Here is a 14,389-nt window from a genome sequence, read left to right on the forward strand (position 1 = left end):
CGAGAGTCAGATCAAGCCCACCAACACGACCACAGGTCACATTCTCCCTGCTCTTCACATCCTCGGGCGTTCTCATGCTCTTTGCCCTATTGTCTCCCGCAGTCCTAGGAAGGGGATCATTCTCAGGCCTCTTCGACAGCAGGGAGGCTGAGGGGCTGGCAGAGTAAATAGGGGTCTTGCCCAAAGACACCAAGCTGGTTGATGGGACCGGGCTTCCTCTCCTGCTTTGAGCAGCCAGCCGTTGGAGGGTTCGGCCACTCACCTCTACAGGCCGTTCGCACTCTCTGAGATCTTCCCTTCTCTCACCCTTGACCTTTCCCACCTTGGTTTCTGCTCCCCTCCCACACCTCCCTGGTCCCTGTCTTCAGTTTGCTGTGGGCATTGCTTCCCAGGCTCCTTCCTCCTCAACGACTTGGTGTTAGGATTGTGTTTACTTTCCCTTCAGTGTTGCATTTACAGTAGAATCCGGTAGAATTCCTGATGACAAGTGTGTAGGTATTTGATGACAATGAGAAAGACCTCAGTCACAGTTTGACCATCAGAACCATACATCCACATTCAGAAGTGCTCTATAATGTAGGCTGGATTAGAAACCCAGGCTGTGGGACTTTCCTGGCAGCCCAGGGGTTAAGACTCTGCCTGCCACTGCAAGTTCAATACTGGTGATACTGGTCGGGGGAATGAAGAGCCCACATGTCACGGGATGGGGTCAAAAATTAAAAAAAAAAAAAAAAAAAAGCAGAAAGAAAGAGATCCAGGCTACGACTGGGACGGTTGACTCTTCCTTGAGAGACTGGAGAAAATTACAGTAGTAGAGCACTCTTTGTACTAGCCCACAACAGGTGTTTCAACACCTCCACCTTTGATCACAACACCAACCTCCCACCATAGCTCCATCACAGTATTCCTGCACCTTTCCTGATATTGTTCATTTAATCCCTCCAGAAAAGAACAAAAGAAGTCAATTTGATCAACACACATCTGTTTAGGAATCAAGTCTGTAGCTTTAGGTTCTAGAGCAGCTGCTTCTCTTTCCTGCTGGTCTCTATTCCTTTGAGAAACGATACATTAGATGGTCCCCTGGAAGGAAGGGAAAAGGAGGTAACAAGCAAATCACCCAGTTTCACCCACTAGGATTTTTTTTTTTTTTTTTTTGGTAGCTCTTAAGTTTGGGAGGGAAAGTTGACAATATCGACTAAAAGTCCATGTGCCCTTTTTTGTTTTGGCTGTGCTGGGTCTTCATTGCTGCACTCAGGCCTTCTCTAGTTGTGGGGAGCAGGGGCTACTCCCTAGTTAGCGGTCCATGAGCTTCTCATTGCTGTGGCTTCTCTTGTTGCGGAGCACAGGCCCTAGGGCCCGCGGGCTTCAGTAGTTGCTGCTCCCAGGCTCTAGAGTGCAGGCTCAACTGTTACGGCCAACAGTCTTAGTTGCTCCGAGGCATGGGAGATTTTTCCTGGACCAGAGATCAAACCCGTGTCCCCTGCACTGGCAGGCAGATTCTTTACCACTGAGCGACCAGGGAAGCCCCCATGTGCCCTTTGATTTCAGCAATTCTGTTGATCGTTATTCACCTAGGGCAGAGATGATTTTTTGTAAATTAGAAAAAAAGAATTTCTTCCTCAAGCCATTTTATGTTTATCTGCCAGAAAATTATCGTAATAAGTATTTACAGGTGTGACATCCACCTGAAACTAACACAACATTGTAAATCAACTATACGCCAATAAAAAAATTTTTTAATAAAATGAAAAATTAAAAAACTAAAGTTATGACGTCTACAGAGTGATTGGTGCCCATATAAAGGAGTCACTTTGTGTAGTGTACAACCTGTACAACTGTATACATTAGCCCTGCCTGCGTGCATGCTCAGTGGCTTCAGTCGTGTCAGACTCTTTGTGATTCCATGGACTGTAGCCTGTCAGGCTCCTCTGTCCATGGGGATTCTCCAGGCAAGAATACTGGAGTGGGTTGCCATGCCCTCCTCCAGGGGATCTTCCTGATCTAGGGATCAAACCGGCGTCTCTTATGTCTCCTGCGTTGCCAGGAAGGTTCTTTACCACTAGCACCACCTGGGAAGCCCACATTTACCCTGGTTACCTTATAAATGCATACAAAGAACAACATCAGGATATATGTTAAAAAGTGTTGACAGAAACGGTTTTTGTAATAACAAAAGGATTGTTGCGATGTCTATCGGTAGGGGACAGTTTAAATAAAAATTTGGGGCATGTTTATATAATGGAATTCTAGGGAACCTTACAGGAAAAAAAAATGGAGATTTATCAGTTCAGTTCAGTTCAGTCAATCAGTCGTGTCCGACCCTTTGCAAGCCATGGACTGCAGCACACCAGGCCTCCCTGTCCATCACCAACTCTCGGAGTTTACTCAAACTCATGTCCATTGAGTTGGTGATGCCACCCAACCATCTAATCCTCTGTCGTCCCCTGCTCCTCCCGCCTTCAATCTTTCCCAGCATCAGGGTCTTTTCCAATGAGTCAGTTCTATGCATGAGGTGGCCAAAGTATTGGAATTTCAGCTTCAGTACCAGTCCTTCCAATGAATATTCAGGGCTGATTTCCTTTAGGATGGACTGGTTGGATCTCCTTGCAGTCCAAGGGACTCTCAAGAGTCTTCTCCAACACCACAGTTCAAAAGCATCAATTCTTTGGTGCTCAGCTTTTGTTATAGTCCAATTTTCACATCCATACATGACTACTGGAAAAACCATAGGCTTGACTAGACGGGTCTTTGTTGGCAAAGTAATGTCTCTGCTTTTTAATATGCTGTCCAAGTTGGTCATAACTTTTCTTCCAATGAGTAAGCGTCTTTTAATTTCATGGCTGCAATCACCATCTGCAATGATTTTGGAGCCCCCCAAAATAAAGTCTGTCACTGTTTCCACTGTTTCCCCATCTATTTCCCATGAAGTGGTGGGACTAGATGCCATGATCTTCGTTTTCTGAATGTTGAGCTTTAAGTCAACTTTTCCACTCTCCTCTTTCACTTTCACCAAGAGGCTCTTTAGTTCTTCACTTTCTGCCATAAGGGTGGTGTCATCTGCATATCAGGTGATTGATATTTCTCCCAGCAATCTTGATTCCATCTTGTGCTTCATTCAGCCCAGTGTTTCTCATGATATACTCTGCCTATAAGTCAAATAAGCAGAGTGATAATATACAGCCTTGATGTACTCCTTTCCCGATTTGGAACCAGTCTGTTGTTCCATGTCCAGTTCTAACTGTTGCTTCCTGACCTGCATACAGATTTCTCTAGAGGCAGGTCAGGTGGTCCGGTATTCTCATCTCTTTAAGAATTTTCCACAGTTTGTGGTGATCCACACAGTCAAAGGCTTTGGCACAGTCAATAAAGCAGATATAGATGTTTTTCTGGAACTCTCTTGCTTTTTCCATGATCCAGCAGATGTTGGCAGTTTGATCTCTGGTTCCTCTGCCTTTTCTAAAACCAAATTGAACATCTGGAAGTTCACGGTTCACATACTGTTGAAGTCTGGCTTGGAGAATTTTGAGCATTGCTTTGCTATCGTGTGAGATGAGTGCAATTGTGTGGTAGTTTGAGCGTTCTTTGGTATTGCCTTTCTTTGGAATTGGAATGAAAACTGACCTTTTCAAGTCCTGGCCACTGTAGATCTGTATGTGCTGATATAAGTAAATGTTCAATATATATTACTAAGTAAAAAAAAGCAAGGTTCAGAGGAAAATATATTATAACTCAATGTTTTAAAATTTTTAAAAGAAATCTGATATAGCCCTTTTTTTCTTCCAAGACACTCAAGAAATCATTAACCAGAGTCTCTTTGGAGGAGAGTAACTGGGGGAAGAAGGAAGCTTTTAGTTCAAATGTATACCTTTCTGTGTAGTTTGAATTTTTCTTACCAAATGTATTTATTGCTTTCAATTAAAAAAAAATCAACAGGGGTAATCAGAATAGAAAGTTACAGGTCTTTTAAATTTTTTATTTATTAAAAAAAATGTTTGTTTATTTATTTGGCTACACTGGGTCTGAGTTGCATACATGGGATCTTCAGCTGCAGTCCTAACTCCCTGACCAGGGATGCAACCGGAGCCCCCAGCATTGAGCGCTGGAGTCTTAGTCAGTGGAACACCAGGGAAGTCCTTACAGATCTTATTTAATTCTTGCACTTTTGAGCATAAAAATATCTAAGAAACATTTTTTAATTGCTGTGCACATCCTCCCATAGAATACATTTAAAAAATAAACTACGGGGTTTTTTAGTTTGTAAATATTGTTGTTAAAACTTTTTTTTAGTAAAAGAAGTTCAATTTATAAATATTTAAGGTAACTTGAGAAATACATAGTAAAAAAGAGAACAAAGCCCAACACAAAGATTTAGCTAATATGCAAACTCCTGTTCCATCTAAATTTGGCATATGCAATCTACTTATCTGATTTGCTTCATGTGGTGAATTTTTTTGATAAAATTCAGCATTCCACCCTGGTTATCCTTGTCAAGGGCATAAACATATCACTCTGCCCCCAGTGTTTTGGGTTGTCTCTTGTAGCAGTGGGGCTGAGGAGTGGGAGTGGGTAGGAAGCTGGTGGAGGAAAGGGAAGACAGAATCCTCTGCACCTCTTAGGGCATTTTCACCTCTCACTTCGTGCCTCTGAAAACAGAGACTAAACTCATGTGTCTGTTAGACCACAGATACATTTAATCATAGAACAAGAGCATCATTAATCTCACTTTATTAATTCAGTTCTTGTTGGGTGTAAATTCAGCGCTTCCTGAGTTGCCTGTCATTTAAAACCGAGGGACCTGGTAGAAAGCCGATAATTGTATGTCATTTCACTTTATAGTACAAAGTGGGCGTAGAAGAATCAAATGAGCTGTCTTTCTCCCTCTGATCTCTGGAGAAAAGAGAATTCTAATTGTTCCTCTCTATTTGTTCCTGAACTTAAAACTTCATTAGAATGAAAAAAAAAAAGCTGAATTCATTATTACAAATTTTGTGCTAAGAGTTCACTCTCCCCAAATGAATATTTATTTAGGCTTCAGGTACATAATTCCAAAAAGAAAAAGAGAGAGAAGGAAAAGAATGATTGTTCTTGGATGAGCAGAAGTGACATTGAATATCATTAAGTAACATAGCAACCCCAACTCTAACGATGAAGTGACATTTCTTTCTTTTTTTTTTTTAAGAAAGAACTATTTGTATTTCTTTTAAAAGTCATTTCGGGATGTAGGAGGAGGGCACACTGAACGTGATAACTTTTACAGAACATTTTCTACTTGGGAGTTTTGTATCGTGAAGCACGTGTTTGTTCCAGTGTTAAGGGTATCAGACCTCGATTTTGATTACAAGTTACACACATTCTACACATTGGAAAGTAAGTTTTAAATACTGAACTCCAGGGCAAGGTCTTCCCTCAACCCATTAAGGTAACAAATACTCTTTCTACCTCGCTGAATTTCCATTTGGAAACGCTATTTAGAGCCCAGTATTTATTTGCTGGCCACATCTGCCCCGGGTGTCCCCCGACTGTGTCATTGAACAAATATTTGTTCATTCAATAAACATTTATTGAGAGTCTCCTCCCTGCCAGGCTCTCTGCTCAACACGAGGGTATATGGAAGATGAAGATAAATATATAAAGAAAAAGACATGATCCCCACCCCCTAAGAGGTCACAGGCTGGCAGGCTACGGGCTCTTCCATCCAACGTCCACGAGGATGTTTTTTCCTGTGCATTTTGGGCCAGGACTGAAGTAAGGCCAACTTACACAGTAGGACAAAATTCTAGGAGCCGCTCACTCACAGGGGTGAGCGAAGGCAGACGGCATCCCCTGGCTGCCTGAGCTCCCCACGTGGCCTTTTCCTCCTGTCTGCTGCCCTTCTCTCAGTTCACTGACACACTCTCGCTTATCTCAGTCACTCCCCCCAAGTGTTTACACTCGGTGTCTATTTCTCATGCCCAGGTTACCCTCCCGGTAACCATCCTTTGTTTAACCACTTCTTCCAGGCCTTGTTCAGTCTCCACCTTGAACGTCCTTCCCAGGCCTAAGAGCCTGGTCAGTTTCTCCCCACGCACTTGCATTCCTGCAATGGCCTTTATCACCAGACAACTTTTTAAAAAATAATTTTAATTTTTTTGGAGACACTGCCTTGGGAGAGACCCCGGTCTTCTCCTTACTTGTTGTTGTTCAGTTGCTCAGTCGTGTCTGACTCTCTGTGCCCCCGTGGACTGCAGCATGCCAGGCTTGCCTGTCCTTCACCATCTCCTGGAGTTTGCTCACATTCATGTCCATTGGGTCGATGATGCTATCTAACCATCTCATCTTCTGCCACCCCCTATTCTTTTTGCCTTCAATCTTTCCCAGCTTCAGTCTTGTTGTAAGTAATAAGTCTTTCATTTTCCCTGAAAAAAATTTTTTTTATTTTTAATTGAAGTATAGGGTTTTGTTTGTTTGAGGTTCTTTTTTCTTTTGGCCATGCCACAGCTTGCGAGATCTGAGTTCTATACTATATATATGGGCTTTCCAGGTGGCGCTAGTGGTAAAGAACCCAAACTGCCAATGCAGGAGACAGAAGACAGGAGACAGGTTCAATCCATGGGTTGGGAAGATCCCCTGGAGGAAGGCATGGCAACCCACTCCAGTATTCTTGCCTGGAGAATCCTATGGACTGTAGCCCACCAGTCTCCTCTGTCACAAAGAGTTGGACACAACTGAGGCAACTTAGCACATACGCATACCATGTATATAATATATATATAGTATATAGTAAATATATATAGTATATGTATATGTGTATATATATATGTATATATACATATATGTATATATCAGATCAGATCAGATCAGTCGCTCAATCATGTCCGACTCTTTGCAACCCCATGAATCGCAGCACGCCAGGCCTCCCTGTCCATCACCAACTCCCGGAGTTCACTCAGACTCATGTCCATCGAGTCAGTGATGCCATCCAGCCATCTCATCCTCTGTCGTCCCCTTCTCCTCCTGCCCCCAGTCCCTCCCAGCATCAGAGTCTTTTCCAATGAGTCAACTCTTCGCATGAGGTGGCCAAAGTACTGGAGTTTCAGCTTTAGCATCATTCCTTCCAAAGAAATCCCAGGGCTGATCTCCTTCAGAATGGACTGGTTGGATCTCCTTGCAGTCCAAGGGACTGTCAAGCGTCTTCTCCAACACCACAGTTCAAAAGCATCAATTCTTCGGCGATCAGCCTTCTTCACAGTCCAACTCTCACATCCATACATGACCACAGGAAAAACCATAGCCTTGACTAGACAAACTTTTGTTGGTAAAATAATGTCTCTGCTTTTGAATATGCTGTCTAGGTTGGTCATAACTTTCCTTCCAAGGAGTAAGCGTCTTTTAATCTCATGGCTGCAGTCACCATCTGTAGTGATTTTGGAGCCCAGAAAAAGAAAGTCTGACACTGTTTCCACTGTTTCCCCATCTATTTCCCATGAAGTGATGGGACCAGATGCCATGATCTTCGTTTTCTGAATGTTGAGCTTTAAGCCAGCTTTTTCACTCTCCACTTTCACTTTCATCAAGAGACTTTTTAGTTCCTCTTCACTTTCTGCCATAAGGGTGGTGTCATCTGCATATCTGACGTTACTGATATTTCTCCCGGCAATCTTGATTCCAGCTTGTGTTTCTTTCAGTCCAGCGTTTCTCATGATGTACTCTGCATATAAGTTAAATAAACAGGGTGACAATATACAGCCTTGACGAACTCCTTTTCCTATTTGGAACCAGTCTGTTGTTCCACGTCCAGTTCTAACTGTTGCTTCCTGACCTGCATACAAATTTCTCAAGAGGCAGATCAGGTGGTCTGGTATTCCCATCTCTTTCAGAATTTTCCACAGTTTATTGCAATACACACAGTCAAAGGCTTTGGCATAGCCAATAAAGCAGAAATAGATGCTTTTCTGGAACTCTCTTGCTTTTTCAATGATCCAGTGGATGTTGGCAATTTGATCTCTGGTTCCTCTGCCTTTTCTAAAACCAGCTTGAACATCAGGAAGTTCACGGTTCACATATTGCTGAAGCCTGGCTTGGAGAATTTTGAGCATTACTTTACTAGCCTGTGAGATGAGTGCAATTGTGCAGTAGTTTGAGCATTCTTTGGCATTGCCTTTCTTTGGGATTGGAATGAAAACTGACCTTTTCCAGTCCTGTGGCCACTGCTGAGTTTTCCCAATTTGCTGGCATATTGAGTGCTGCACTTTCACAGCATCATCTTTCAGGATTTGGAATAGCTCAACTGGAATTCCATCACCTCCACTAGCTTTGTGCATAGTGATGCTTTCTAAGGCCCACTTGACTTCACATTCCAGGATGTCTGGCTCTAGGTCAGTGATCACACCATCGTGATTATCTGGGTCTTAAAGATCTTTTTTGTACAGTTCTTCTGTGTATTCTTGCCATCTCTTCTTAATATCTTCTGCTTCTGTTAGGTCCATACCATTTCTGTCCCTTATCGAGCCCATCTTTGCATGAAATGTTTGGTATCTCTGGTATCTTTGGTATCTCTGATTTTCTTGAAGAGATCCCTAGTCTTTCCCATTCTGTTGTTTTCCTCTATTTCTTTGTATTGATCGCTGAAGAAGGCTTTCTTATCTCTTCTTGCTATTCTTTGGAACTGTGCATTCAGATGTTTATATCTTCTCTTTTCTCCTTTGCTTTTCACTTCTCTTCTTTTCACAGCTATTTGTAAGGCCTCCCCAGACAGCCATTTTGCTTTTTTGCATTTCTTTTCCATGGGGATGGTCTTGATCCCTGTCTCCTGTACAATGTCATGAACCTCATTCCATAGTTCATCAGGCACTCTATCAGATCTAGGCGCTTAAATCTATTTCTCACTTCCACTGTATAATCATAAGGGATTTGATTTAGGTCATACCTGAATGGTCTAGAGGTTTTCCCTACTTTCTTCAATTTAAGTCTGAATTTGGAGTTATTGGAGCAATAAGGAGTTCATGGTCTGAGCCACAGTCAGCTCCTGGTCTTGTTTTTGCTGACTGTATAGAGCTTCTCCATCTATGCATATGTATATGTATATACATATATATATATGTATAGTGTGTATATATATATATAGAATCTGAAAAAGAATATTCTTTTTCAGATTTTTTTTTCATTATAAGTTATTACAAGACTAACACCAGCCTATTTGTATCCAAATTGTTACCAAGAACCTGTCTCCCCAACCTGGGATCGGGTGCTCGTGGAAAGCAAGGCTTGTGTTCCAGTCTTTGCAGACCTCACTCCAAACCTTCGGGACCCAGTACAGTGCTTTACACGGGTGTGTGTCTTAGTCCACTCAGGCTGCTGTAATAGATACCACTGACCGGGTGGCTTAACAACAGACACCTGTACTTCTCACGGTTCTCCCAGTTCACAGGAGGCAGTGAAGCCCAAGGTGCCAGCAGCGGCAGTGGCTGGTGAGGGCTGGCCTCCTGGTTGGCAGATGGCTGGCTGTCTTCTGGCTGTGTTTTTACACAGAAGCAAGTTCTCTCTCAGCTCTCCTGTGTAAGGGCACTAACCCCCTACCTGAGGGCTCTGCTCTCTCGACCTGGTCACCTCGCAAAGGCCAGACCCTCAAATACCATCACACAGGGAACTAAATTTCAACATAAGGATTTAGGGAGGAGCCCAAATAGTCAGTCCTGTAGACCAGAGTTTTAGCAAATGATTCCTTTATTTATCTGATTCTTTACAGGCTTCAGCACATTTTTAGGGTTTCTTTTTGCTTTAACAAAAGCAAACATTGATTTAAGGCATTCCCAGCACTTGAATTTAATTCTACAGAAGCAAGAAAGGAATTGTAAGAAGTTAGCTTGCTAGAAAAGAAAAAAATGTGTGTGTGTGTGTTTTTCCTAGCAGCTAATTAAATGCAACAACAGATTAAGTAAACGAACATTTTGTTCAGCAATGGCACCCCACTCCAGTACTCTTACCTGGAAAATCCCATGGACAGAGGAGCCTGGTGGGCTGCCATCTATGGGGTCGCACAGAGTCGGACACGACTGAAGCGACTTAGCAGCAGCAGCAATTTCCTCTGTGTGGCAGGGAGGGAATAAATTGGTTAGGGCAAAATAGGCTTTCTATTTGTGGTGTAAGAGATGGCTACTGGGTAAAGGTCTAGGGGCTACTACTGAATGGCTTCTAATAAAGAATCACCCTGGTGACCCTCTTCAAACTGGGCAATAGTCGCAAGATCTTCTCTTTCCTGGTGATGAAAATGTGTGTGGAAAAGAATTGGATGCAGCCAATTTTATAGGCAGCGTTTTCTATGTATTGCTAAGGCACACCACTCCCTCATTGTAGGAAACACCACACACACAGCACAGATGATCATCTAAGCACATGAGTTAGAGTGCTTCTCAAGATGGTGCCCTTCATGAGCTATGTTTAAAGTGGATAACGAACATAGACCTACTGTATAGCAGAGGGAACTCTGTCGAATGCTATGTGGCAGCCTGAATGGGAGGGGAGTTTGGGGAATAATGGATACATACATATGTACGGCTGAGTCCCTTTGCTGTCCACCTGAAACTCTCACATTATTAATCAGCTATACTCCAATATAAAATAAAAATTTTAAAAAAGAGATGGTGTCCTGGAGGAGTTAGTGGGCTGGGCCCTTAGCATAGTTTTTACTAATGGCATTCGCTCTGTCCTGTGGCATTTAATCTATCACAGTTATTTTGGTATTGATCCCACCTGAGCTTTTGTGAAGTCCATCCTGAATCTGCCCAATCACTGGCCTCGAGAGTAGCCCTTCCCTCTTCTTGCTGTTGCCGTACACCAAGGGCCTGGCGGAGGAGCCGTTTGTCTTCATGTAGTGACTATATAATGCAGTTTAATTTTGCTAATATAGTTTAGGCCAGCAAATTCAGAATACTGAATGGAAATGCGTATCTTTCTTGGAAGGTCTTAGCTAAAGCTCTCTGTGATCTGTTTTTCCTCCCTCCACATCCAGGCATCAATCCTCTTCCACCTTAAAGACGAAAAACTCAAAAGAAGCACCACTTGCTGAATGTAGAACAGAGCAGGGTGTCTCTAACGCACGACGACTTTACACCTGCCATCAATATAGGTTCTGTCAACCAGGAGCGGCTCCAAATGTGGAAGCCCCAGGGCACATTCAGGAGACCTGCTCTGAACCGTGGGAACATTGTAGCCAGAGGGTAAATAAAGGGAGACTCACACTCCTCAGTATATCTGTTTCTGAAATCAAGGAGACTTTTAAATTAGTTAATTTGAAGTTGATTGTTTTAAAGGAAATAGGAATGAAGAATTCTTGATTTTTATCTGCTTGAAAATTTTGACTTTAGGGCTTCCAAAAAGTACGGAGGGTCCTCAAAAAATTAAAACTGTAACTACCAAACATATCTATGAAACGGAAGCAGACTCACAGATAAAGAGAACAGACCTGTGATTGCCAAGGGGGAAGTGGAATGGGGAGGGACGGATTGGGAGTTTGGGATTAGTAAATGCGAACTGTTATATACAGGCTGGATAAACAACGAGGTCCTACTATAGAGCACAGGGAATTATGTTCAATACTGTATGATAAACCATAATGGAAAAGAATAGAAAAAGGAGATATATATATATATATATATATAATTGAATCATTTTGCTGTATAGCAAAAATTAACACAGCATTGTAAATCAGCTATACTTGGTAAGTTTTTTTTAAATAAATAAAATCATTTGCATAAAATCTACTTTTTCTTTTTTGTGGCTTTTTTTTTCCTGGATAAGTTAGCTCTCTGTACTTTTCCTATTAATACCATTCAAACCAATTTGAACCAGTATCATTTAATCTTTCTACAAACATTGACAAAACTCTTCTTTTGTGTCTCATTCTGGGAATATAAAAATGGAGAAGAGACCATATTTTTGGTCTACAAGCAGTTTATAATGTAGAAGAGACAGATTTATAAACCAATAATATATAAGAAATTGGGTGTCATACGTCTACCAGAGAATTATAATGGTGGAGGACAGAAAGGCCAGAGTCATCAGTTCCTGATGAAATAGAGTCAGAATTTAAGAATCTGAGTCATTAACATCAGAGACCTTTTCCAGAACTAGCATTTTCTGAATTGATTGTATCTTCAAGGATTCCTCAGATGTGTCTTCCCTTAATTAACAATGGCATATGTCAAAACTCCTTTTTTTTTTTTTTTTGGTTGTATCATGTTTTAGTTGAAGCACACAGGATTTTTCAGTTGAAGCATGAGAGATCTTGTTCCCTAACCAGGCATCAAACCTGGGCCCCCTATACTGATCCAGTGCTCTAAGCCACAGGATTACCAGGAAAATCCCTGTCATAAGCTCTTTAATAAAGTCCTGTTAGTTGGAGAAACTCTTGGTGTTTTCAATGATGACAGATTCATTTGTCATTGCCTATCTTGACGATCTCTGGTTCATAGGAAGATAGCCAAAGGGCAAATTTGAATTCCCAGTTTCCTTCAAGGTCAATGGGAAATCACTCCCTTTTTTCCCTCCAGTCACTTGGCTCTCCTGACGTAGAGCAGTACACAGCACTAGCAAGTAAGCAGGCATCTACTTGTGATCTCCAGCTTCTGAATTCGTTCCCTCAACTTTTAGCTAAATATGGATGAAATTTAAAATTCAGTGATTTCTTATATCAACCAGTGTTTTTAACCTGCAGATTGTGATTCATTAACAGGTCATGAAATCAGTTCAGTGGGTCTTAATCAGCTTTTATAGAAAGAAGTAGGATAGAAGAAAGCAAAATAGAAAATATCAGGATGCATTTCTTCAAGTAAGATAAAAATTGGTGAAACTTTTTATTCCCACTTTTGTGTGTGTGGCCACAACATAAAATGTATTTCTTACTGTGTCACAGGGAGAAAATTAAGCCACTAGACTCTAATCATCATAAAGGCACTTATAACCATCTAGCAAATATTTGTTGAATCGACTTGATTTGTACGTGTGTTTGTGGATTTACTCAACAGACACTACGTCTGTATGTGTATATGACATTGACCATTGCAACCCCTCATTTAAATTTTGTGAAAATGAAGGATGAGAGCAAGCTTTCAAAGGCTAATCAGCTTCAGTAAATGCTCTTTTTTTAAGAATAAATCATTCTGTTTACCAGGACTGCTTGATAACCTTTAATCTGGCTGGTGTAAAATAGACCCTAAGGTCTCTAAATCATGTCCAAAACAGATCCTACAAAGCAGGAAGCCCCTGAGAAAGAAAGAAAGTAAAGTCAGTCATGTCTGTGACCCCAAGTCAACTCTGTGACCCCAAGGACTGTCATCTACCAGGTTCCTCCATCCATGGAATTTTCCAGGCAAGAGTACTGGAGTGGGTTACCATTTCCTTCTCCAGGGGATATTCCAGACCCTGGGATTGAACCCAGGTCTCCCGCATTGCAGGCAGACAGTTTACCATCTGAGCCACCAGGGAAGCCCCCGGGTCATAAGCAAACAGAGCTTTCAGATGCTAATCTGTCCTGTGCTGGCCCAAACTGCTGCCTAACAGCCAATTCGAGCCGCTCAGCACACGTTCCTGGCCCCCTAGCATAGATACTGTCTCAGGTACTTGTCCCTGGTGTTCTCTTTCATGCCGTGAGGCTGAGCACTGATTTTTTCTGGCTATGATGACTGCCCACCCCCACTGGCATTGCCACCACAGGCGTCGCTCTTCCTGGGAGCCACAACCTCCCTGTCCCCCGGTGGGCGGAGCCACCACTATCCAGAACTCCCAGTGCCCACAACGGTCACAGGCTGTACCCAGCTTGCAGATCTGGGCCAAGGCTGCAGGGGCCTGCACCGTCCCATCTGCCCTTCTGTGCTTCTGTCTCCCTGCTGTGTGGGCTAGATCATCCTACAAATTCTTCAGTTCTCTGCCTGTGGGTCCAGGAGAGTGGAGTGGGGTGTTGGGAGGAGACTGGGGGGAGGGGAGTTGTGGCAGGGGTGTCTGGTCATGAATGCAGTCAATAAGACTCAGCCTCTAACCTGCTTGCAGCCCGGTGGAGGGCATCGGACTGTGATGGTCCACAGATAATCTGAGCAACTCAGGGAGGCGGCAAGGGAGGATCGCAGAGGCCCCCTTGCCATCCCTACAGCAAAACAGAGTGCCCTTCAGCAGGACCTGTGCCCTTCAGCAGGACCAGAGCTCTGAGGTTTCACAGCTGCTGCCGCAGCCCATGTTCCAGCACTTCCTGGAGCAGGGGCTTATCGCGTCCCCTGTTCCCACCCCTGAAGGTCAGGCATGTTTCAAGCGCCAAAGCTTCTTTTGTGGGGAGCATAGACGTGGCTCCACTGAGATAGAACACCAGAGCCTACTACCCAGACAGAATCTGCAAAAGGGTCCATTTTTGTGCCCTCTGTTT

Source organism: Bubalus kerabau, chromosome 21, assembly GCF_029407905.1.
Source record: "Bubalus kerabau isolate K-KA32 ecotype Philippines breed swamp buffalo chromosome 21, PCC_UOA_SB_1v2, whole genome shotgun sequence".
Classification (NCBI taxonomy): Eukaryota; Metazoa; Chordata; class Mammalia; order Artiodactyla; family Bovidae; genus Bubalus; species Bubalus kerabau.